Source organism: Erinaceus europaeus, chromosome 2 (genome assembly GCF_950295315.1).
Source record: "Erinaceus europaeus chromosome 2, mEriEur2.1, whole genome shotgun sequence".
NCBI classification, from domain to species: domain Eukaryota; kingdom Metazoa; phylum Chordata; class Mammalia; order Eulipotyphla; family Erinaceidae; genus Erinaceus; species Erinaceus europaeus.
Genome location: NC_080163.1, coordinates 78,263,723 through 78,289,385, shown reverse-complemented (window position 1 = coordinate 78,289,385; position 25,663 = coordinate 78,263,723). Strand labels below are relative to the sequence as shown.

Here is a 25,663-nt window from a genome sequence, read left to right as displayed (position 1 = left end):
ACTGATTGTCAGAGAAATGCAAATTAAGACAACATTGACATACCACCTCACTCCTGTAAGAATGGCATACATCTAAAAGGACAGCAGCAACAAATGCTGGAGAGGCTGTGGGGACAGAGGAACCCTCTTGCATTGCTTGTGGGAATGTAAATTGGTACAGCCTCTGTGGAGAGCAGTCTGGAAAACTCTCAGAAGGCTATACATGGACCTTTCATATGATCCAGTAATTCCTCTCCTGGGGTTATACCCAAGGACTCCATAACACGCAACCAAAAAGAGGTGTGTACTCCTATGTTCATAGCAGCACAATTCATAGTAGCTAAAACCTGGAAGCAACTCAGGTGCCCAACAACAGATGAGTGGCTGAGAAAGCTGTGGTATATATACACAAAGGGATACTATGTAGCTATCAAGAACAATGAACCCACCTTCTCTGACCCATCATGGACAGAGCTAGAAGGAATTATGTTAAGTGAGCTAAGTCAGAAAGATAAAGATGAGTATGGGATGATCCCACTCATCAACAGAAGTTGAGTAAGAAGATCTGAAAGGGAAACTAAAAGCAGGACCTGACCAAATTGTAAGTAGGGCACCAAAGTAAAAACCCTGTGGTCTGGGGTAGACATGCAGCTTCCTGGGACAGTAAGGGGTGGTAGTGGGTGGGAGAGATGGGTTACAGTCTTTTGGTGGTGGGAATGGTGTTTATGTACACTCCTAGTAAAATGTAGTCATATAAATCACTAGTTAATTAATATGAGAGGGGGAAAATCAATTGTATGTCTCGAAGTTTTTCAAAACACAAACTGAATATTTTTAATATATAGACTGTGTAATTGATATGAAGACTCTCTCAAAAGCCTAGACCAAGTAGATCAGAAGCAACCAATAGCACAGCTATATACAACATACTGGGTACTGTACAGCAAACCCTAACAAAAGGACTTTTCAAAGTTAACCCAATTACCAATTAATGTGATGATAACATTAACTATCGATTGTCTTTTTGAACCCTAAGACAGCAGGAACCTCACATCTCCACTATAGAGCCTCTACTTCCCCCAGTCCTGGAACCCTTGCATAGGGCCCACTTTCCCGTATGCCTCTCCCAATCCATATCAAATAATATTGCATCTGCCGATCACAACCTAACCAACACAACGATTGCCACCTCAACATGCTTCACTTCAGACTGTGTCCAGAGACTTCTCATGTAGAATGACAACACTTCAGCTTCATTACTCGGGTGAGACCTTTCCTTTCATAGTATACTCTAATTTCATCTCAGGTGGTTCACTTTCTAACAAAGTCCCAAAACCTAGATATACACCAGTTTCTGTGAGAGAGAGCATATGTTCACACGTATCTGTAAACTACTGCAAAATATATACCTGAAAGCAGAAGTTTGCAGTGAGTGCCCCCTAACACTTCCTCTCCACTATTCCAAGCTTTGGGTCCATGATTGCTCAACAATTTGTTTGGGTTCGTATGTTAACTCTCTTTTCAGTCACCAGGTTCCAGATGTCATCAGGATGCCAGTCAGGCTTCCCTGGACTGAATACCCCTCCGCTTCCCCAGTGACCCACCCTACTAGGGAAAGAGAGAGGCAGACTGGGAGTATGGACCGACCAGTCAACACCCATGTTCAGCAGGGAAGCAATTACAGGAGCCAGACCTTCTACCTTCTGCAACCCACAATGACCCTGGGTCCATGCTTCCAGAGGGATAGAGAATGGGAAAGCTATCAGGGGAGGGGGTGGGATATGGAGATTAGGTGGTGGGAATTGTTTGGAGTTGTACCCCTCCTGCCTACAGTATAGAAAACTAGAGTGTTAAATTAACTTGCATTTAGTTGTGGGACTTCTGGTACTTTCTGTTTCTCAAAGAGACTATTATTCTCAAATGATAAGCTACTCATAAAGCCATCAGTTTTATGCCAGAACATATCATCTTAATGAGACCAAAAAAGCATCAGTATGCACACACTGCCAGCACATTTCAGAAGGCTCACATTATAATAGTAAAAGTAGCAAGCTACTAGACAAAAAGGTCACAAATTACTTTTGGCTACAATAATAGTTTTAGGAAAATAGTTGGTGGCCTCGAAGGTGTTAAGTGGATACAGTGTTGAACTTTCAAGCATAAGATACCAAATTTGGTCCCTTGCATAGACTACACCTGAGTGATGTTCTGCTTCCCTCTCTCCCTCCCTCCTTCATTGATGGATAAATAATCTTAAAAATAAAAATAAAATAAAACAGATGGCCTGGGTTGGCAAGATATCTCAGCTGGATAGTGCACCTGCTTTGCTTTTGCAGGACACTGGTTTGAGCCTGGTCCCTAAAACATTGTTGTGGTGGTGTCTTGCCTTTTCTACTATGTCTCTTTCTCTGTTTCTGGTTAAAAAAAAAAACAGCTTGGAACAGCAAAGCCCTGACCAAAACAAGAAAAAGTTATAGAACTATGTGTCTATACAGTTATAAGTACCTATGGGGTTTATAGTCAATAATATTTATACCCCTTTCCCATATTAGGAAGCTACTTTCTTCCCTAATCCAGCTTTTTGGTTCTTTTGCCAGCCATGACATCATCTCCCCAGACAATAACTTAGATCCACCTGCATATCAGATGTCAGGCTCAGGGGCAAAAAGAAAAAGGAAAAAAAAAACTAGTATAGCCCCAGGCCCTTTGGAATTTAACTAAAATAGGCCTACTAGCTATCTAAAAAATGGAGGAACCCCCCCCCCAACTCTTCATCTGCACTATTCCAGCCATGATTGGTCAACAATTCCTTTGGCTTTGTATGTTAACTCTCTTGTCAACCACCAGGTTCCAGATGCTAGCATGATGCTACCCCACCAATGTGTCCTGGAGCTCTGCTTCCTCAGAGCCCTTCTCCATTAGAGAAAGAGAGAGGCAGACTGTGAGTATGGATTGGCCAGTCAATGCTCATGTTCAGCAGGGAATCAATTATAGAAGCCAGACCTTCCACCTTCTACATACAATAATAACCTTGGATCCATACTCCCAGAGGGTTAAAGAATAGGAAAGCTATCAGGGGAGAGGATGGGATACAGAGTTCTGTGGTGGGAATTGTGCGAAGCTGTACCCCTCTTATTCTATGGTTTTGTCAATGTTTCCTTTTTATAAATAAAAAATTAAAAAAAGAAATAAGAAAACCAAAAAAAAACATTTTATATTTATTTATTTTCCCCTTTGTTGCCCTTTTTATTGTTGTCATAGTAATTACTGTTGTTGTTATTGATGTCATCATTGTTGGGTAGGACAGAGAGATGAGGGGAAGACAGAGAGGGGTAGAGAAAGATAGACACCTGCAGACCTCCTTCACCACTTGTGAAATGACTCCCCTACAGATGGGGACCTGAGGGCTTGAACCAGCATCCTTACACCCATCCTTGCACTTTGCACCACGTGTGCTTAACCCGCTGCGCTAACCACCTGACTCCCCAGTTTTTATTTTAAGGGAATGAAATAGAGCCTGGGTGGTGGCACACCTGGTTGAATGCACATGTCCCAATGCAGGAGGACCCAGGTTCAAGCCCTAAGTTCCCATCTGAAGAGAGAAGCTTCACTAATGATGAAAGCAGTACTGCCATTCTCTCTCTCTCATTCTCTCTCCTTTCTTTCCTCCCTCCCTTCTTCTCTATCTCCTCTTCCATTCTCAATTTCTCTGTGTCCTATTACATAAATAAATGAATGAATAAATAAACATTTAACAAGGAAATGACCTATGGTCTAACCTAGTTTTCCATGGTCATGTAGAAACTACAACACTCTTTGCTTACAAAGCAAAAAGAGTTAAGTAGTCATTTCTGCCAACTCTATGTAAACCTCGAGAAATTCCTGCAGATAGAATCTAGCCAGTGTGCAGTATAAAAAAATAATAGTAGAAAGAGGACTTTTTTATTGGCATATAGCTTTTCAAAATACATTTTCTGAAGCTTGGCTATTACTAATGACCAAAAGTTTATTGAATTCCTTCAAAGATGCTGTTCAAGATGAATCAATTTCCTCTGTTAATTACACAAAGGGCTACAACTTGCCACAGAAGATCAAAGAAAGGAAGTAATTCCAAACCAGTATTTGTGACAGTTCCTTATTTATTCCAGACATGCCAGCATTACTTTCCAGGGCTATGAAATTGCAATGGAAATGAAACTTCCTGACATTTTAGATGAAGAGTTAAATTCTGATGCTTCTATTTCTCCATGGGATTATTTGAAATCAGATGAATTAATGCTCTTTAAAAATTTTTTTTTATTATCTTTATTTACTTATTAGAGACAACCAGAAATTGAGAGGAAGGGGAAACAGAAGAGACAGAGAGACACCTGCAGCCCTTCACCACTTGTGAAGTTTCCCCCCTGCAGATGGGGACTAGGGGCTTGCATCTGGGTCCTTGCACACTGTAATGTGTGCACTTAACCTGGTACACCACCACCCAGCCCCCGAAGTAATGCTCTTTATGTTGACCTTCTGAGATCTACTTCCACAGGCAAAGGAAGAATATTTTCCTTATACCTGCAAGTTCCACATTTTTCTTTGTCTTCAAAGTTTCACATTTTTGTATTGTCTGTCTCCTTTCATCTCAGTTTCCAAATTAACAGATGGCTGTTTTTTTCCCCTTCATCACAAAGATTGTTTTATATCACATAGAACATTCTGTTGTTCAGCCTGATGTTGTTGATCTTCTGATTCTACGTGTGGCCATTCACTTGACACAGATTCCAGCCCTCTCGATGCCAGCTCTTCTCACTTAAGAGGCCTCTATCCCTCAACTCATTATGGTAATGGTGACAAAAAAAAACCTAGATTTCTTGTGTGGGGATGGGATTTGAGAATTTGAGTGTTAGTTTTAGATTATCTGCAACAGAAATACACCAACTCCAGTCCAAATTCTGCTTAGTGTTTTCCCTTCTGAATTTGTTTTTTCAACTTCTGACTATGAGTTAGACCATCTCATATTCATCATCATCATCATCACCTTCTTCTTCTTCTTCTCTTCCTCCTCCTCTTTTCTTTTCTTCTTTTTGTTTGACAGGACAGAGAGAAATTGAGAGGGGATGGGAGAGGAGATGGGTAGTGGTGCACCTGGTTGAATGCACATGTTACAATGTGCAAGGACCCGGTTTCAAGACTCCAGTTCCCACCTGTAGGGGAAAAGCTTTGTGAGTGGTGGAGCAGTGCTGCAGGTGTCTCTCTGTCTCTATTCCTCTCTGTCAATCCTTCCCTCTTGATTCCTGGCTGTCTCTATCCAATAAATAAAGATAATAAAAAATTAGAAATAGAGAAGGGAGGTCAGAGAGGGAGAAAGACAGACAACTTCAGACCTGTTTCACTGCTCATGAAGTGACAACCCCCCACACACAGGGGGACAGAACCCAGGTCCTTGTGCATGGTAGTATGTGCACTTAATCGAGTACACCACTGCCCAGCTCCACCAGAGGTCTTTTTATATAGGTTTTTTGTTTCTTTTGAATAAATCCCTAAAAGAGAAACTTGTATCACAGGGTAGGTCCATTTCTAGTGTTCTAAGAATTCTCTGGACTATTTTCCATAAGGGTTAGACAAATTGGAATTACCACCAGCAGTGTAGAAGTGTTTCTTTTTGAAAAACCAGAATAAAACTAGTATACCCACAGGCCCTTTAGAATTTAATTAAAATAGGCCTACTAGCTATCTACAAAATGGAGGACCCCCCCAACTCTTCATCTGCACTATTCCAGCCTTTATGTTCATGACTGGCCAACAATTTGCTTGGCTTTGTATGTTAACTCTCTTGTCAACCAGCAGGTTCCAGATGCTAGCATGATGCAGACCACCAATGTGTCCTAGAGCTCCACTTCCCCAGAGCCCTTACCCACTAAGGAAAGAGAGAGGCAGGTTGGGAGTATAGATTGACCTGTCAATGCCCATGATCAGCGGGAAGCAATTACAGAAGCTAGACCTTCCACCTTTTGCATCTCACAATGACCCTGGGTCCATACTCCCAGAGAGTTAAAGAATAGGAAAGCTATTAGGGGAGGGGATGGGATACGGAGTTCTGGTGATGGGGATTGTGTAGAGTTGTACCCCTCTTATCCTATGGTTTAGTCAATGTTTCCTTTTTATAAATAAAAAAAATAAAATAAAGAACAAAGAAGTGTTTCTTTTCCCCTACACCAACACTTGTTTTTGTCTTTTCTGAAGTATGGCATTCTCAGAAGTATAAATTAGTATCTCCTTGTTGTCTTTACTTGCTTTTCTCTGATAATCAGAGACTCTGGGCTTATTTTCATATTTCTCTTGACCCCTTTGGGTCTCTTTGGTGAAGATTTAATTCATGTACTCACCCAATTTTTTAAAAAAAAATATTTATAAAAAGGAAACACTGACGAAAACCATAGGATAAGAGGAGTACAACTCCACCACCAGAACTCTGTAACCCATTCCCTCCCCTGATAGCTTTCCTATTCTTTAACCCTCTGGGAGTATGGACTCAGGGTCATTATGGGGTGCAGAAGGTGGAAAGTCTGGCTTCTGTAATTGTTTCCTCGCTGGACATGGGAGTTGACAGGTTGATCCATACTCCCAGTGTGCCTCTCTCTTTCCCTAGTGGGGCAGGGGTCTGGGGAAGCAGGGCTCCAGGACACACTGGGGTCATCTGCCCAGGGAAGTCTGGTTGGCATCATCACAGCATCTGGAACCTGGTGGCTGAAAAAAGAGTTAACATACAAAGGCAAACAAATTGTTGACTAATGATGAACCTAAAGGCTGGAATAGTCCAGATGAAGAGTTGGGTGTTCACCATTTTGTAGATAGTTAGTAGGCCTATTTTAGTTATATTCCAAAGGGCCCATGACTGTACTAATTTTTTTTTCTTTTTCCTTGAGCCTGACATCTGATATGCAGGTGGATCTAAGTTATTGTCTGGGGGAGATGATGTTATGGCTGAAAAAAGGACCAGAAAGCTGGATCAGGGAAGAGAGTAGCTCCCAAATATGGGAATGGTGTATAAATATTGTTGACTGTAAACCCCGCTGAATTGATCTGATCTGTGGCCCATATGCAGCTTAGGAACCTGTGTGACTTCTGCATCCCTGTAGATCTGAGCTCACATTCTGTGTTCATGAGTAGGATCGTTCCAAGCTGCCCCTCACCTCATTTTAACAGGATCCGCCCTGCATTTAATGAGTTCTTTATGTATTTTGTTTACTAGTCCTTAATCTGATGCATAAGTGTAAAGATTTTCTCCCCTTCTGTAGCTTGTCTTCCTGCTTGGATAATTGTACACTTTCTTCTATAGAAGCTTTTCAGTTTGATGTAGTTAGTTCAATTGGCTTATTTTTGGTTTTGTTTTCTCTGATGATAGATATGAGCCTTTAAAGAAATTCCCCAAGCATAGATCATGAAATGTTCTGCCACTTTTTCCTTCTATGTATTTGATATTTTCTGGTCTAATGTTCATGTCTCTGATCCCTTTGGAATGGATGGTAATATGAGATTGTCCAGTTTAATTCTTGTGCACATCAGTCCAATTTTCCCAATGACATTTGTTGAAATGATTTTCCTTTCTCTATTCAGTGTTTTGGGCTCTCTTATCAAAAATTAGTTGTCCATAGGTGTGAGGGTCCAGCCCTTACTTATTAAGGAGAGGAACAAAAGAAATAAAGAGATTCTGGCATAATCAAATCCAAGACTTCAGGCCTGCATGTCAGATACACTACTCACTGTTCCACCTCCAGGGCTGCAAAACCCTTTAACTTTCAATAAGCTTAATTATTTCAATTTCTTTGGTTTAAAGTGAGCAAATAAGAATAGACATGGTCTTAGACAGTTGCCATTTTTCTTTTGCCTCTTTTTTGGGGTCAGTTTTAACCCCCCCTTTCTCCATATATAGTGGATATATATATTAAAACAGATTTGGTGATACTATGGTTTCTCTCTCCCTACTTAAAAATATGTCATATTTTAGTATGAAATATTAATGAGAATAAACCAGAGCATCACTCTGAAAGACACAGTTGATGCAGTTCAAGGGATTTAATTTGAGACTGCGTACTTGTAAACCCTACACTTTACCACTGAGATACCTTCCTGACCATCATTTTTGCCCTTTTTGTCAGTGTTTTTCTTTGCTTTTTGCTTGGCTATTAAAAATATCATCAGGTAGGGCTGGGTGGTGGCACACACATTGCCAGGTGCAAATACCCGGAGTTTAAGCCTTTGGTCCCCACCTACAATGGGCAAGCTTCAAGGGCAGTGAAGCAAGTTCTGCAAGTGTCCCTCTTTCCCCCTGTCTCTGCCCTTATCTCTCAATTTTTTCCCATGCCATGTCAAATAACAAAGAAGGAAAAAAAGTCATCAAGTAATTGTTGAAATAAAACCCACATTTGTGTTTCAGTTAACTCCATCTTCAACCTCACCATGAAAGAATATACTTTCTCTTGGGGAAAGCCACTGATCTCCATTCTCATGATAACTCAACAACACTGATATTTCCCCTGGAAACATTAGCTTTTTATGGCTAGCCAATCTTTTTTTTTGTAAAGTTTTTGATAAAATTCCATTTTACTAGTTCAGGGGAATAGCTTAACTGCTAGAGCATAGCACTTGCATGTCAAAAAGAGTGTCAGTTTGATCTCTAGCACTGTAAGTACCAGAGTGGTGCTCTGGCTTCTGATTCTCCTCTCTCACGCAAAATGCTGCTTTCTTGGTGGTGATGAAATAGCTCAGTTGGATGACCCAGATTGGAGCCTGGCCCCTACCACACTGAAGGAAGCTTCCATGTCTAAAAAGAAAAAGCAAGGGGAGAGGAACACACACACACACAAAAAAGAAGCAAAGAAAGAAACAACTATGTGTGTGTGTGTGTGTGTGTGTGTGTGTGTGTGTGTGTGTGTGTGTATTTTGTTTGTTTATTTTACCAGAGCCTTTCTGGGGCTTCACATCTGAGTGATTTTCCCCCTATTTTGTTGGGGGGGGGGAGATAATGGTTAATGGTGTCATAACTTTACAGCACAGTTACTGACACAAGTATAATTTTCCAGGTCCATGTGATGGGTGTTTATAAATATTCTCACGCACAATCTCACCCAGAATTCTATAGCCTGGCCCCCTTCCCCAGTTCCCTCTCTTCTACAGCTTCCCAGTCCTTTGCTTCGCTGCAGTTCATCAACCTCAAGTTTTATATCCAGCTCCACCACACGTGAGATTTCCCCTATCATATCCATATGATAGTCTCATATGGAGGCCAGGGGTTCTAGTTCAAGTCTTTCTGCATGTCAAGTGTGCACTCTACCTGATGAATCACTTCCCCCACCTCAATCTTTACCTTTAGCATCTAATACCAATCCTGATACAAAACAGGCCACTTGTTGAGTCAGTGAGTAAAGTTATTCAGTGATGTTCAAATTTAACTTTTGCTTAGTTCTTAAATTTTGATTTAAAAATATATAGATATTATCTATGCCCTCACTTTCTTCTTAAAATTTTAAAAATATTTATTTTATAGAATATAGAGAGTCAGAACTTGAAAGAGAAGGGGTGAAATAGAGAGGGAGAGAAACAGAGAGACACTTTCAGCCTTGCTTCACCTCTTGTTAAACTTTCCCCCTGCAGGTGGGAACTGGGGGCTTGAAGCTAGGTCCTTGCATGTTGTAACATGCGCTTAACCAGGTGTGCCACCACCCAGCCCTCCTATGCTCTCTCTATGCAACTTTCCCACCCCCTTCAATCTAACTCATCAATCACCTAACCAGATCAAGATTTCATATTTATGTAAGATTTCGTTTTTTAAATTTTTGTATTTTTATTAGTGATCCACAAGATTATAAACAGATGTATTATTATACCTACATTATATATCACTTCCTCTGAATTCTGTGCCCCTCTGAACCCCCACACAACAATAACCATGATAGTTCCTAGATACTGGTTGATTGTTTTCCTCAAGTTCATGTGTGTTTCAGTTCTCTATATTCCACACATGAGTGAGGTCATCTGATAATTGTCCTTCACTTCCTTACTTCACTAAGAACAATCACCTCTGGTTCTATCCATTTTGTCTCAGAGGACACAATATTATTATTTAAAATTTTTTTATTATATTTGTTTATTGGATAGAGACAACCAGAAATCAAGAGGGAATGGGGTGATAGAGAGGGAGTGAGACAGAGAGACACCTGCAGCCCTGCTTCACCACTCGTGAAACTTTCCCCTGCAGGTTGGGACCAGGGGCTCGAACCTGGGTTCTTGCATATTGTAATACGTGTGCTCAACCAGGTGTGCCACCACCCAGCCCTGCAATATTATTTTTTAACTCCCTCTTCCTTACATTTATAAAACTCAGATGAGTGATTTTTATTCCCTTGTTAAATGCTCTCACCCCCAACTCTATCTAAGTATTCCTCACAGGGTTGTGAGACCTCCTCCTATCTTTTAAACTTTTAATCCGGAAAATGACCAGGCACATGCCAGAGAAGTATGTAGGCCATTCAGGCAAAGATAGCTGACCCCATGCTGGAAGCTGATGCCCATTTTCATTCCCTTCTAAGGCCCTGCCTTCATTTCCTTTCCAAGTCATTCTTCTACCTATTAAAACTTCCAGGTGTCCTTTCTTCACCCTCACCCTTATCAGGTAAGGGAAACAGGGCCTGATTTCCTCAGTTGTTCCACAGATTCTCTTCACTCTTAGTGATGGGGCAAAACAAGGTTTCCTGGTGAGAAAAGTTCCGGTCCAAGTGAAGCTGGGGTCAGGACCTTCTGGTCATCATCCTCTAGAATTTTTTCCTTTGGGAGTATAGGCCAACATTATTTTTGAGGTGCAAGGAGGTGCAAGGGCGTGGGATAGAGCATGAGAACATCATTCTAGCACATGTGATGCCTCAGGCATTAAGGTTGGGATCTCATGCTAGCAAGTCTAGTACTCTACCCACCACAAGTCTCTCAGACTGCAAAAACTAAGTTACTGGTTTTGTTTGTTACTTTTTTTATAATTGCCTTTATTTATTTTTTGGATAGAGACACTCATAAATCAAGAGGGGATGGGAGATAGAGAGTCAGAAAGACACCTGCAGCATTGCTTCACCACTTGCAAAGCTTTCCCCCTGCAGGTAGGGACCAGGGACTCAAACCTGGGTCCTTGTGCACTGTAACATGTGCACTCAACTGGGTGTGCCACCACCCAGCCTGTGTTTATTTATTTTTATGCTTATTTATTTATATTATTTTTTATATTATTTATTTTCCCTTTTGTTGCCCTTATTTACTTATTTTTATTGTTGTTGTAGTTATTGATGTTGTCGTTGTTAGATAGGACAGAGAGAAATGGAGAGAGGAGGGGGAGACAGTGAGGGGGAGAGAAAGAAAGACACCTGCAGACCTGCTTCACTGCCTGTGAAGCAACTCCCCTGCAGGTGGGGAGCCTGGGGCTTGAACCGGGATTCTTACTCTGGTCCTTTGTGCTTTGCACCACGTGTGCTCAACCCGCTGCACTACTGCCCAACTCCCTACTTATTTATTTTTTATTTAGCCCATTTATTTTTTGAGAGAAATGAGTGCACTTCTCCACCTTTGGCTTTCTGTGGATTAAAGGTGAAACCTCTGGTGCTTCAGGTATTAAAGTTTGGTGCACTAATATTGGTACTATCCCTTAGGACTTATGTGTGTGCCAGGACCTCCATTTCACCACTGGCTTTTTAATGACAACCCTTCAGCTTCATTACTCGGGTGAGACCTTTCCTTTCATAGTACACTCTAATTTCATCTCAGGAGGTTCACTTTCTAACAAAGTCCCAAAACCTAGATATATACCAGTTTCTGTGAGAGAGAGCATATGTTCACACGTATCCATAAACTACTGCAAAATATATACCTGAAAGCAGAAGTACACTAGAGTTTGCAGTGAGTACCCCCTAATACTTCCTCTCCACTATTCCAAGCTTTGGGTCCATGATTGCTCAACAATTTGTTTGTCTTCGTATGTTAACTCTCTTTTCAATCACCAGGTTCCAGATGCCATCAGGATGCTGGCCAGGCTTCCCTGGATTGAAGACCCCACCAATGTGTCCTGGAGCTCCGCTTCCCCAGTGACCCACCCTACTAGGGAAAGAGAGAGGCAGACTGGAAATATGGACCGACCAGTCAACGCCCATGTTCAGCGGAGAAGCAATTACAGAAGCCAGACCTTCTACCTTCTACAACCCTCAATGACCCTGGGTCCATGCTCCCAGAGGGATAGAGAATGGGAAAGCTATCAGGGGAGGGGGTGGGATACGGAGATTGGGTGTGGGAATTGTGTGGAGTTGTACCCCTCCTATATGGTTTTGTTAATTCTTTATTAAATAAAAAAAATTAAAAAAAAAAGACAGACAGACAGACAGGCAGGCAGCAAAATAGCTCACTTGGATAGTATGCTTGTTTTGTCAAGCACAGGACCCAGGACCTGGCCTCCATTATGCTGAAGAAAGTTTCAATGTTGTGATCTTTCTCAATCTCTCTCAGTCTCTTTCTCTCCCCCTCTCCCTGTCATTCTCTCTACCTCTCTTTATCTCTTCCTCTCCCCCATCTCTGTTTCTATCTGAAAAAGCCATCTTGGAGCAGTAAAGCCCTGGGGAAGGGAGAAAGAGAAAATGAAAGAGGAAGAGAAAGAAGAAGAGTAAGAGGTGGGGGGAGAGAGACATCCAGGAGCTTTCCCCATGGTCATGTGATTTCCATATGGCGTTTTGGGGGCTCAGTCCAATTAGGACTATGGGTATGACAAGACCCAAGTGTCTTCTCGTTGAGCAATCTGACCTTGAATGCTCTTCTACTTGATATCATTGGTTAAATCAAAACATCATTTTGATTTTCTTTTCATATTTATTTATTTATTGGACAGAGAAAGATTGAGAAGGGGAAGATAGGGAGGAGACAGAAAAACTTGCATCACTGTTTCATTATCTGTGTTGCTTCCTCCCTGCAAGGTGGGGACTGGGGCCTTGAATGCAGGTCCTTCCACACAGCAACATGTGCACTCAACCAAGTTTGTCACTGCCCAACACTCATTCTGATTTTCCATCCAGAAAATGAGCTGTTTCCCACAATTTCATATAGTTACAAAGTAGAACTCATCACCCTTATAACCCAGAAGAAGGAAACCAAATTTTTCTCATGAGTATGAATGAAATATGAATGAAAGGAGGAAACTTAGAAAAGAGTGAAAAGCTGGAATGAGAGATGTGTTTGCATGAAAATGTGCATATTAAACTATAGACCAAAATATTAATACTATTTTCCCTTATAATGAAACAAATGATAATAATAATATAATGTTAGATTAAACAGCATCCTCCTAAGAATATACCCTAAGTTGGGTCTAGGGACTTCAGCCTGGTCAAGACTTGACATGGGATAGAGAGGCTTTATCTAGCATCTGTGTTTATAGAGCAAGAACACAGTTTTTGTTCCATGTTGAGCTGGAGTAGTCAAACTCTTGGTGTGACCATTGTACTCGAAATGTCCCATTATAGTGTGGCTTACCCCGGCATCATTTGTAATTTTGCACTTACATGCTATCATCACCTACCAGAAAAGATATCAAAATGGAGTTGGAGTCTTATCTTCTGAGCCATAAAAGTCAATTACAATGCATAATAGACTGACAAATTCATTAAGTAATTCCGTTTGTTTCAGCCACCAGCTACTTACTCTTCTCTCATTTTCTAGCTCCAGACATCAGAGGCAAATATAAAATGATTATATTCAATAATCAAGACTAATTCCTAGATGTGCTAATGTAATTTCTAAGGGAAAATACACTGATAATTTATTACTTAGTAATAGCAGAAATTCAATCATATCTATGTTAATAGTTTGCAAAAAAGGAATCCAATATGCGCCTGGGTATGAAATAAATGATTAGAGTGAATCAAGACATACTCTTGTTTTAATTTCCAATTAACAGGGCATTTCTATCTTTGTATTCCTTTTTCAAAGATTGTTAGAGGTACAGAGTAAAGAAAGATTTAGTCAAAATGCCAGAAAATACCCAGGAAAGGCATCTAATGAGAGAACCAGCTTGTTAGGTGCTATTATTTCTCTAGTAGGACACTATGTTCTTTTTTGTGTTGCAATTCATTAAACAAGTAAACTATTTGATACTTTGGTGGGTGAAGATCTTTTAGAAAAGTAATTTTACTGAAATTTACTTTGACTACTGAGTTGAAACAATGGAATGATTTTTCATACTAAGATAGTATCCTATGCAAAGGCAGGCACTGGGGTAATTTTTAGTTATTTTCTTGATGTTTCTCTCTGCAATTTCAGCTGTAATGCTATACTATCTGTCTGTTTGAAATAGAAAATGGAAAAGAAGTAGGACTTTTTTTTTTTCTGGTGATATATATCATCTACTTGATTTCAGTAAAATAGCTAAGTTTCTGATAAAATAAGTTTGAGAGGCATTTATCACAAAGGGATATTACTCACTGTTTCAGTTTTCTTCAAATGTGCATTTCGCTGATCTCTGAATCTGGAAGGCTATAAACTATATTTCCCAGAGTCCCTTGCAATTAGAGTTCTGAAAACAGATTAGATTTGCCAGGAAGATGAACTTGATCAGAAGTGTGGTTGGTAGGTATAGAAAGAGAACATTTTCTGGCTTGTTTATATTGCCAGTAGCCTTGTTCAGTGACTGTTTTCCAGGGTGGAGTGGCACTTGGCAGCATCTTCTTTGATTGGACCACAACTTAAAAAGTGTGCTCTTGGGGTCAACAGCTGTGGTGATGGCTCTTGTTGCTCAACCTCTAGCCTCCAGACTGTGGCCATGATGGCACTAACTCTGGGGGCATGGTTTAGTCATTCTCTCTGAGAGTAATCTCAGCATATCATGAGTTCTCTCCTCATTTTAAAGTTGTACCTTTCCTTCTAACCTTCTTGTGAGAACCTAATTCCCATATTAAAAATCCCTCTCTGCTTAAATTAGCTAGGAGAGTTTCTATTATCTGCAACTTGGCTCACAGAAGACAGGGTAGAAATGAGATCATTCAATGCATGAGTAAAACATGCTATTTTCTGGAGAGAACCCTGAAAGGGAAAAAGGTCATGCCCATGAGACAGATCTCACAGAAGATCAGTATCATCCAGAACTACTCAACTCAGGGACAACACTCTTGAAGAGCCTGAGGTGAAACAAAAACACAATTATAAGACTGGGAAATAATCATGAGACCTCATGAAAAAAGAGAGAAAAATACATTAAAGAAAACAAATGATAAAAGGGGTAAGGGAAGAGGGTAGAAAAAGGAAGACAAAAAGGGAGAATAACAAAGGGAATAAAATTATAAGATGTAGAGGACCATATCATATCCCAGATTTCTCATGTGATCTGGGTTTTAATTGTGTCACAGTGCAACCCACCATGGGTGAAGGCTGCCCTGCTGTGCCTGTGTTACAGCTTTGTAGAGCTGATTTCAGGGGTTCTCAAATATAGGCAAAAGGAAGTCTTTCCACACTAGAAAAGCAGGTAAGTCAGGCCCTACAGCTCTTTAAATTAACAAACAGATAGATTCAAACTGGGGAATATATATATATATATATATATATATATATATATATATATATTTATATATTTATTGCATTCCTGTATGTAGGTCTATATAGCAATAGAAAAATATATAAAATATGTGTTTGAAACAAAATCTGTTAGAATAAAAAGAGGAAATTAACCTGATAATAATGCAAAAAGCCTAGGAAGTAGTCCATTTTGGCAACTGTAGTTTATTTCTCAGTGGCTAAAAATGATTATAGATATCAGCAGTGTAGTCTAGGGTAAAAGAAAGCCCAAGGTGAGATGTTTACAAAAAACAATTGAGAATCACACTGACTATAGTCCCTAACATAAAAGAACAGTCGGCTCAGGCCGACTGTTCTAGCCTCATTCACACAGCACTGTCGCCTTCTTAAAGATACCTGTTCTCATCCTTCTCCTCCCAGTATAAAGTGCACAGGAACTCTGCAGTGCTATTCCCAGACATTAAATACTCTTCCTTTCCTAGAATCTTACTCCAAATCCCCATGTCACTTCCTTAATCAGACATTCCTGACTCCCTTGTTCTATAAGTCAAACTCTCCTTTTTTGCTCTTGACATTTTTACCATATAGCACTTAGCACAGCAATAATCATAGATTTATTGATTTATTACCAGCAGATCCATGTACCTTGAAGGTAAGGTCTGTTTAATCCCAAAGGCTTAGTTAACATAATGGTTTAGGTGCCTCAGGAATGCTGAATGACTGTAGCACTGAATACATGTTACTGCTGCTTCTTACCAAAGTCCATTTCTAAATCCATAACTGCCCATGAGACAACAACAATAACAACAACAAACAAGGAATTATTCTCATTTTAAATTGATGCTTTCAGTAGAATTAACAAAAACTAGTTTGATTAAATGTCTAAATTCTAGAGCTCCAAGTAGTCATTTCTTCCTTCCCCCTAATCTTTTGTCATTTTCAAATCCATAAATAACTTCTTTTTTAAAATTGCTTTTAAATTTATTTGTTTATTTATTATTGGATAACAACAAGGAGAAATTGAGAGGGGAGGGGAGACAAAGAGGGAAAGATACAGAGAGACACCTATAGACCTACTTCAACACTCCTGAAGCTTTCTTTCTAGGTGAGGCTTGAACCTGGGTCCTTATGCATTACAGTGTGTATGTTTAACCAAATGCACCAATGCCTGGCCCCCCTCACAGACAATTTTATTTTTTATCTTTTTATTAGCAATTCAATATTGATTTACAAAAATACATGTCAACAGGGCTTGACCGTTTCCACCACCAGAGTTCTGAATCCCAAGTCCCTACATTGCAAACCACTACAGTTCTCCCAGGGTTGCAGACATGGGTTAAATGTCATTTCTACAGTGATCTGTCTACATTTGTACATAATTCCCCCCTTTTCCTCGAGGTCCAGTCCTCTCTTCCCCTCTAAGCCACATATAACCCTATTACTACATTCAAACATCGCTCCCCTTTTTGTCCTCTCTCTCTCTCTCTCTCTCTCTCTCTCTCTCTCTCTCTCTAGGACCTGATGGAGCTGAAGTTCAGAGCCTTTATCCTAACTAGCCCAAAGGCTAAAGGTGGAGGAGAAGCATATTTGACATCATGAGTCTTTAGTTTCCCAAAGACACTGACTTCAACATCTTGAGTAAACTGTACTGTCTAAGAGTATAGTACATATATCAAGGCTGGGAGATGACCTGTTTACCAGAATATTCATTTCTGTTGTTAGTTATGCAGCAACTTCTTCTTTGAACCCAAGAAATAGTGAAGCCATTGTATTTCTACTTCTGGTAAGACTGTTCATCATGTGCAAATGGTATGCGCAGCATTTTATACCAATTATTCCATTAATCCTCACAGTCACATCAGGAAGTATAGTGATTCCCTATTCACAGACAGGAACTGGTACAGAGCTAGGATTCATTCTTGGTGATCTAGTTCAAACTTCAAATTCCTTCTCCTCGAAATTTCTCTTGATTGGAAGTATATACCCAAAATGAATGGTATCAGCAAAGAGTTCTTTGCAGTACATCCAAGACCTCAAGAGAAGAGAATCATAAAAACTAATGGGCACTGCACTAGTCATTTGGAACTATTATACCTTCAGCACTAGCAGGTACCAAATTATGCCATAATCAGACTCAGTTTCATCAGTCTATCCTTAAAATAAATTCCTAGCATCTGAATACTTTCACAGCACTCCTTTCAGAACATTTCCTACAATTACAAGTAAAAGCAAGATTGCACAGACAAGTGCTGTCTCAACAGTGCATTATACAAAGGGCTAAATTACAGTGGGAACCTGATTCAATTCCTATCTAAAAATATAAACTGGAAGATGAACATGCAGTAAACACAAAGATCTAGTTGTGTTTCATTCTCAATATAAATTCCTGTATATTGCCAAGCTGGCCTGTTTCCTTTGTATTCTCTTCAAAACAGTATTATGTCATCATGATGTATCTCAAGTCTTAGGAGCTAGATCCTTAAAGTTGCATGTAAGACCTTTTTAAGAGAACTATGTATATACATTCATATACAGCCTATCAAAAAGACTAAAATAATTAATATCCTCTTTGGGGTTTCTTGCATCTCCAGTGATATTTGATACATATAAACAGAGATTTAAAATTTACTGTTAATTCCCTTCAGTATAAGGCAGAATTAATCATGCAGAGAGAACTTTGAATTTCACATCCCACTGATAAGTAAAAAATCATTGAAACCTCTGAATTACCTTGGTAACTTTAGCTACATTAAAACACACACATATAAAGGATAAGTTATTTCTAAAGAAAATCATTAGACTAATTGAATCTTTCTAGTAACAGGATTTCTTTTGAATTAAAAAAGAAGAGAATTTGTGGAGGGTTGCTTTTTCAAATCTGCCCAAATGCATTAATAAAGCAGTTCTCTGGAGCAGTTTCCTTACAGAGGAGATACCTTCCCACTTGTCAAGGTCTTCTTTAGAAGAGGTTTTTTTATGCAATCAGTGGTCATCAGTAGTCACTTCGTTCTTCTAAAATGAGCCCCCTTTTGAGCAATTCTGGGGCATCCTCAAAAACACTGGAGAGTTAACACTGCAATTCCAGCCAAGCAGCAAGGAAACAAAAACCAGTTTTCCCTTAGCTAAACTTGGAACTAAATTAGCCATTTATTTACCAGTATCTTCAAGGATTTGCTATATTAAGGAATCATATGTATATAGTAAAATGATCCACTGAAAGAGGGGTAATCTGCTAATCAATCAATACCTGTAGTATTGCCAACCACCTTAACTTCAGCATGATATATATTCTAGCTCTTTGCCCATACTAAATAGTCAGTGTACACTTAAGTTCACGCATACCAACAGACATCGAGACTTGCGCTTTGGAAATACAGCCTTACTTTCTTTGTATGTTTTGTATACTTTAAACTTTTGTGACCAAGGACCAGTTAGTTAATGAAAAAAAAATCACACATATAGCAAATACCATAATATTTCATCAGAACCACTATATTTTGGCATTTCTTCTTATATCCCGTTTTTTTGTTGTTGCTGTTGTTAACACTGACCGTTTCAGTAAATTCTTTGAGATCAACTAAAAAACAACTTTCTGGTTTTAATAAACTCTAGGTCACCACTTTCCGGTAGCTAAAAAACTAAACCCTTACGTGACAACTTCTAATGGGAAGGATGCACATGCACTCCATAAAAATACAAATGTTCATCTTCACCTTTCAAAACGCTAAACATGTCCCCAGCACCTGTGCTCTGAAATACCTGGTGCTAACATCTATCGGAAGCACAACCTGCAATTGCTTACAGCAAGGCAGGCTCATTTGATAACGTCTAAGTTTACAAGGTAAACAGGTCACCTATGGTGACTGGACTGAAGGGAGGGGGTGGAGGAGAGCAAGAACTCACCCAGGCGGTCAGACCCCAGGTGCAGGCTCCCGAGAGTGAGGCGACCTGTCGCGCCCCCTCCTCCCAGTGCGCGAGAAGAGACGGCAAAAACTAGGATGGGAGAGAGGCTTCTGGACCGGGTCTGCAGACCATTGTCAGCGCCACCGTCGCCAGCGCTTTCTGCAAGGTATGGAGGGGTAGGAAGTTGTAGTTGCAAGGCTCTTTCAAGCCAGGGAGGAAAAGCTGCTTTTGCATGGAGCCGAGGACTGCAGCAGGTGTAACTTCCACTCCTTGTCCTATTTTAGAGTGTGAGAAAGAAAACAATAGCAAAAATAGACGGAGGGTGCGCGTGCGCGCGCGCGTGCCCGCGGAGAAGAAGCGCGCGCGCCCCCACCGGGCGCGGGTCAGAGCTTCCAAAGAGAAGTTGCAGCGAGGCCCCGGGAGGCCTGCTTGGGGGTGGCCCTTTGTAAGCTCCTCCTCACTCTGAGGCTGGAGTCCAGGCTTCGCCCGCTGTTCTCCAGATGCATTCCGCGCGGGAAGCGTTGCACCAGGGGTCGGGGGTCTGCGGGATGCCGCTGAAAAAGCCGCAGGAAGACCCGGAGGAGGGTGGGTGAGTGGGTGGGGACTCGAGAGCGCGGCTCCCCGCCCCCAGTTCCCCCCCCCCCCCCCGCCCCGGCCAGCCCTCACCTTGCAGGAGGCGGCGCTCAGGTTCCCCACTGCCCCGGGCCTCGGAGCCACAGGGGGCAGTGAGGGTGAGCGGCCTGCAGCGGAGTGGAGCCTCCTGCCGTGTCCCCAGGGAACGCCCTGCCCGAACGTGCCGGGGAAGGGAGGCTTTGCCGTCCCCATCCGCCCTGGGGCTAGCCATGACCTTGACTGCTGCCCTCCCCGCCACCTCCTCAGTCCTTCAAACCTTGTCTGTCTTACCTGAAGAGATTGTCGAGTTCAGAACACCTGGCCGGCCGGGAGCACAGCAGCTCAGAACCTGGACTGACAACATGACAACAATTTAGTCCATTGTTTCTTATTTGAGCCGTACAATCAACAGAAATGTCCCCGTTGAGTAGAAGGGATAACCTCCTGATGAGGGTGGTTAAGGTTAAGGTATCATTCCTTAGACTCCGAAACAGCCTGCAGAATTCGGTTCAAGATTTTTGCAGAACTAACCTCATCAAACGATCATCCTTCTGAAAGAGGAGTTGAATTTAGGTTAGAAGTTACTATCTAAAGCCAGACCCAGACTTCTCCACTTCTGTGCCACTAGGATTAACTATGCTCTGTGAGTTCCTTAGAGTGACACTCCTCAACTTCTATTATTAAATAACTCATTAATCATTTAGTGTCTGTGCACTTTTTTTATTTTTAAACACACGCTCTCAATATAGACAGTAACTTCTCTGCTGCTTTTGTATAAGAACTTCAAGCTGATGGCTCCATAGGCATGAGGTGGAGAAAGACTTTAACATTGGATTGTTTTTCCAAGTCATGGTCTTTTGTGGGGACCCAATTACATGTCTCATAAAGACATTGCTGTATGCTATAAGGAAGGGAAGTGAAGATAAACTATCAATAATTTGTGATTCTGAGTAGTTTTCCAGTACCACATATATTGGGGGAGGGAGGAGAGGAAACTTTGCTTAGATCTTCATCATTATGCTTGAGATAATCAAATTGACATTTTCTTTTTTCTGACAATGACTTCTTTACCCATTTGATGTTTTTTTTTTTATTGAGCCTGATTTTACATGTTCTTCTTGAATTGAATGATAGCCCACAGAAATAACACTGCTCATTTTTGTTTCCATTCAGCAGAATCACTAGTACAATATGTCACTGGGTGCAGGATGCACATTGAAAACTATGAGATTCTTTGTCTTTCTTAATAGTGCAGTGAGACAAGGCAAAACTAAATAAATACAACACATAGTGCTTGGCATATGATTGTTGTCTAATACTTGTCGAGTAGATGGGAACTCAACAGGAAGTGACATATATATATATATATATATATATATATATATATATATATCCTGATTTAAATTCTTTAAGAGAATATGAAGGATGCCAGTTATAAATGTGAGGTGGTCATGGCCTGGATGTGGTGACAATCACAAGGTTTTGATACGAAGAATAAGCTAAGGAATGGAAACGAGTGTGCATTTGCAATGCTTTCAAATATGGTACAAGCAGAGTTGCTTAATCTTTTGCAGGTTATAGGCTTCTGTGAAAATCTGTTATAAGCTTTGGCACTCTCATATATACTAAACAAAGGTAAAAATATTAGCATACGTTTTCTGGGATTTCAGAGTCCCTATAGATCTGTGAGTCTGACTTATTTCCTTGTTTGGAGGCAGGGAAAAAAAATAAAGAGATTATTCTATTTGAGGCCATCCATCTCCATGGTCACCAGCACAATTTGGGTAATGACCAAGGAGATGGAAAGAAAAGTGTGCTGTAAGAAAATGTGTACACGAGGAAAGAGTAGCACTCCTTCTTTAAGCCTGAACCATTTAACATTTCTATCCTTTTTATACAGACACTGGCAGAAGCTGAAACTCAATGTGAAGGATATTGCTTTACATTCTCCATATTTGTGATGTTTGACAATTTTTTTATGAAAACAAGTTAATGAATTTTTATCCTCAAACTTTACAAATCCTATGACTTTTCTTAATCTGGCTTATTAAAGTGGAATTTTTGTATATTAAAAATAATGAAAGCATTCCAGTGATACTACATGTCAGACTGTTGTTTATAAGTAGAATCCACATAGAAATAGTAAATTTTTCTCTTGTGATGAATTATAAAATATTTTAAAGACAGTTTTCATCGAAATTAGACCAGTATGGAATACTGAAAAAGTACTCTTCAATTTTTTTTTCTAAACTTACACTTCCTCTCATAGTACTTAGTTAACTGTATTTTTTTTGTGTGTGTGCCTTCAGGGTTATTTCTGGGGCTTCGTGCCTGCAACACAAATCCACTGCTCCTCAAGGCTATTTATTTCCCCTTTTGTTGCCCTGGTTGTTTTATCATTGTTGTGGTTATTATTATTGTTGTTATTGATCTCATTGTTGTTGGATAGGACAGAGAGAAATCGAAAGAGGAGGGGAATAGAAAGATAGACACCTGCAGACTAGCCTCACTGCTTGTGAAGTGATCCCTCTGCAGGTAGGGAGCTGGGGGCTTGAACCTGGATCCTTGCGCTTTGCGCCATGTGCGCTTAACCTGCTGCGCTACTGCCCGACCCCCTTAGTTAACTGTCTTTGTTGCTATTATATGTAATAGATGTGCAGCATACTGTGTATCACTATATATTATGTTTCATGACCTTATTGCTTAGTAAGCAGTTCCTTTATTAGTTACCCACTAGGTTGCCCCTTTTGAAGTAGCACACTGTGGCTTCCAGATTACCTGCTTTCCTCTTCCTAGAAAGGCAGCCTCAGTGGTTCCTTACACATGCTCCCATCATATGACAAAATTAACCCAGGATGTGTGCCCATCTTAAGGAGCTGTCTGGTTTATCCTCTCACCTCCAAAGCAGCATCTGAAAGACCCCTTCCACACTGGTAGATGCTCTACAGGATAGAAACAACAAAACCCATATCTTTTCCCAGGTATCTGCAAAGCAAGGTTTGGACTTAAACCTAGGCAGTGAGTGCTCCAGAGCCTGTGTTCTTCCCTTTTCCCCTAAATATTTATTTACCCATTTATTAATTCAAGAGAGAGAACTAGAGCATTACTCTGGCATATGTGATGCCAGGTATTGAACTCTACCCACTGTGCTTAACACTCTGCTCATTGTCTCAAGAGAACCAGAGACAGTTAACCTGACCCCCATGCATGACTGAGCCACACTGTAAGAGGAGTGGCACCTTGTTTTCTGAGAAACTCATCTGGTTCTACCAGGTTCTACCAGGGACTGCAGTGTTTGTTCATTGACCTTTCACTTCTTTCTGAACTACTTATTGCTGTGGAGACAACTGATCATTCTCCCTTACTTCCTCATGTAGCTTCAGAGTAAAGTAATCTCACTGTAGATAGCCTGTTTCTCTTCTTTAGAATCTGAATGAACACAGCTCTATGATAACAAGCTGACTGCCCATAAGCACCTTGATGACAGGAAGCAGAGCTGTAACTCTCCTTTCTATAACACCGTCCTTTTTAGTCACCTTCCTTCCTCTGAAAAGAGATGTCATCTGAAAACAAATCAAGTCCCACTTTATAGTTCCCTATTGTTTAGTCAAATAAATCCTTATCCACAAAATAATATGCTTTTCTCTGAACCTTTATGAAGATTATATTGAAATGTTAGTAGCTATTATTTTTAACCATTCGTTTAATGGAAATATGGGGCTAATACAAACAGTAGGCATTAAAACCAAGTTATTTCTTGTGTCTCCTGTTTGAAATCTCTTCCCAGCTCCCCATTGTTTGTTAAGTACCTCAAGTGCCACGTAACAGAATAATACTGTGCTACTCAAATCCTGATTTCAACCTAGAAAATTTCTCTGGTTACAAACAAAATCTTGAGATGTCCATAACTTCTACAACCCTAATTGTCATGTTTCTAGTTTTTTCTTTTTTAATTATGACATTTATATAAGAAATTAATGTAAATGATTTTTCCTACAGTTTTATCCTTTACTTGCTGTGTCCTTATTGCCTATCATATTTATGACAATTAGAGATTAATATTGGTATTTGAATTAGTCAGTTTGCATATATTCAAGCTTAAAATGCATGATGCTTATGTAACTATTTCATTCATGTCTATTGTAACCATTTACTACATATAAACCCTCCTCTAATTACTGGCTATTAACTACTCTGACTGCTTATCTTTTATTTATTATTGGATAGAGACAGAGAGAAATTGAGAAGGGAGGAGAAGATAGAGAAGGAAAAAGACAAAGAGACACTGGCAGCCCTACTTTGCCACTTGTGAAGCTTTCCACCTGCAGATGGGGACCAGGGGCTTGAACCTGGGTCTTGGAGCACTGTAATGTGTGTACTTGTCCAGGTGCACCACTACCTGCCCCCCCCCCAACTGCTTATCTATTACCATTCTAATGGAAATTTAAAAACATGTCATTGTATTTTTATCCACATTTTTTTCCCTTCTAAATCAGACAAGATTGGGCATGTTCAGAGTGGTATGGCTGTAGACTTTCCCCTTCTAAATCATCCCATATTTATTGAATTGTTTGTTTGCTTGTTTTATATTGAGGCAGATACAAAGAGGAAAGAAACCACAGCACTGAAGCTTCCTTCAATGTATTGGGGCCTGTGTTTGTATACAAGGCAAAGCAGTACACTATCCCATTGCACTGTCTTGCCAAGCCTGTTGAGTGCAACATAAAGCTTAGTGCAATCATATCATGTTGCATAAGAAAGTGTGGTCTCTCTCAGTGGGTAAAATAGCAAACTGAAGTGAGTTCAGCTTACCAACAGGGATAGACAGGGTTTAAGATTTGTGATCCCAGAGGGCCAAGAGATGACTTACCTAGTACAATGCTTATTTGACCATGTGTAAGAACCCAGCTTCAGCCCCTTTCCTCCACTTAGCAGAACCGTGAAAAAGGAAGACTTCACAAGAGGTAAAACAGTACTATGATATTTCTTTTTTTTTATCTCTCTGTTGTTCACCTTCTATGTGAAGAAAAAAGAAAAAGAAACTGTCTGGAGCTGTCATTGTCAAGGAGCTGGTATTTTATAGTTGTTGAAAGCATGGAAAATCTTGACATTCATTAACCGTGAACTTCCCAGTGTGGGATATAAAATGAATTCTTATCTGATAGTTCTATGCAAACTACTTACCTACATACCTACCTACCTAACTAACTCAATAAAGGGAGGAGGGTGGTGGCACATCTGGTTGATATAACCAAGCACAAGAACTCAGGTTGAATTTCTGTTCTCCACCTGCAGGATAGAAGCTTCATGGGTGGTGAAACAGTGCTTCAGATGTCTCTCTTTTTCTATCCCTCTTCTGCCTTTCAATTTCTCTCCATTCTATTAAAAAAAAATAAGTAATCATAAAAAGAAATAAATAAAAACATGCATACATAGCACTGCCAAAAACCTCAGCACTTCTTTTTTTAAAGTTTTCTTTTTTTATAATGTATATTTTTAATTTTTTATATTTTATTTATTTATTTTCCCTTTTGTTGCCCTTGTTGTTTTTATTGTTATTGTAGTTATTGTTGTTGTCATCATTGTTGGATAGGAC

General features: G+C 40.2%; 1 protein-coding gene across 1 annotated transcript in view; it reads right to left on the bottom strand.

The window, feature by feature from the left end:
- The window catches only part of TRMT9B (tRNA methyltransferase 9B (putative)), a 57,599-nt gene extending 37,567 nt beyond the window's left edge, over positions 1 to 20,032 (bottom strand). The window contains exon 1 of the mRNA XM_007519961.3: positions 19,456 to 20,032. The gene's annotated coding sequence lies outside the window, so the exon portion shown is untranslated. The remainder of the gene's footprint in view (positions 1 to 19,455) is intronic.
- Positions 20,033 to 25,663: the final 5,631 nt, after the last annotated feature.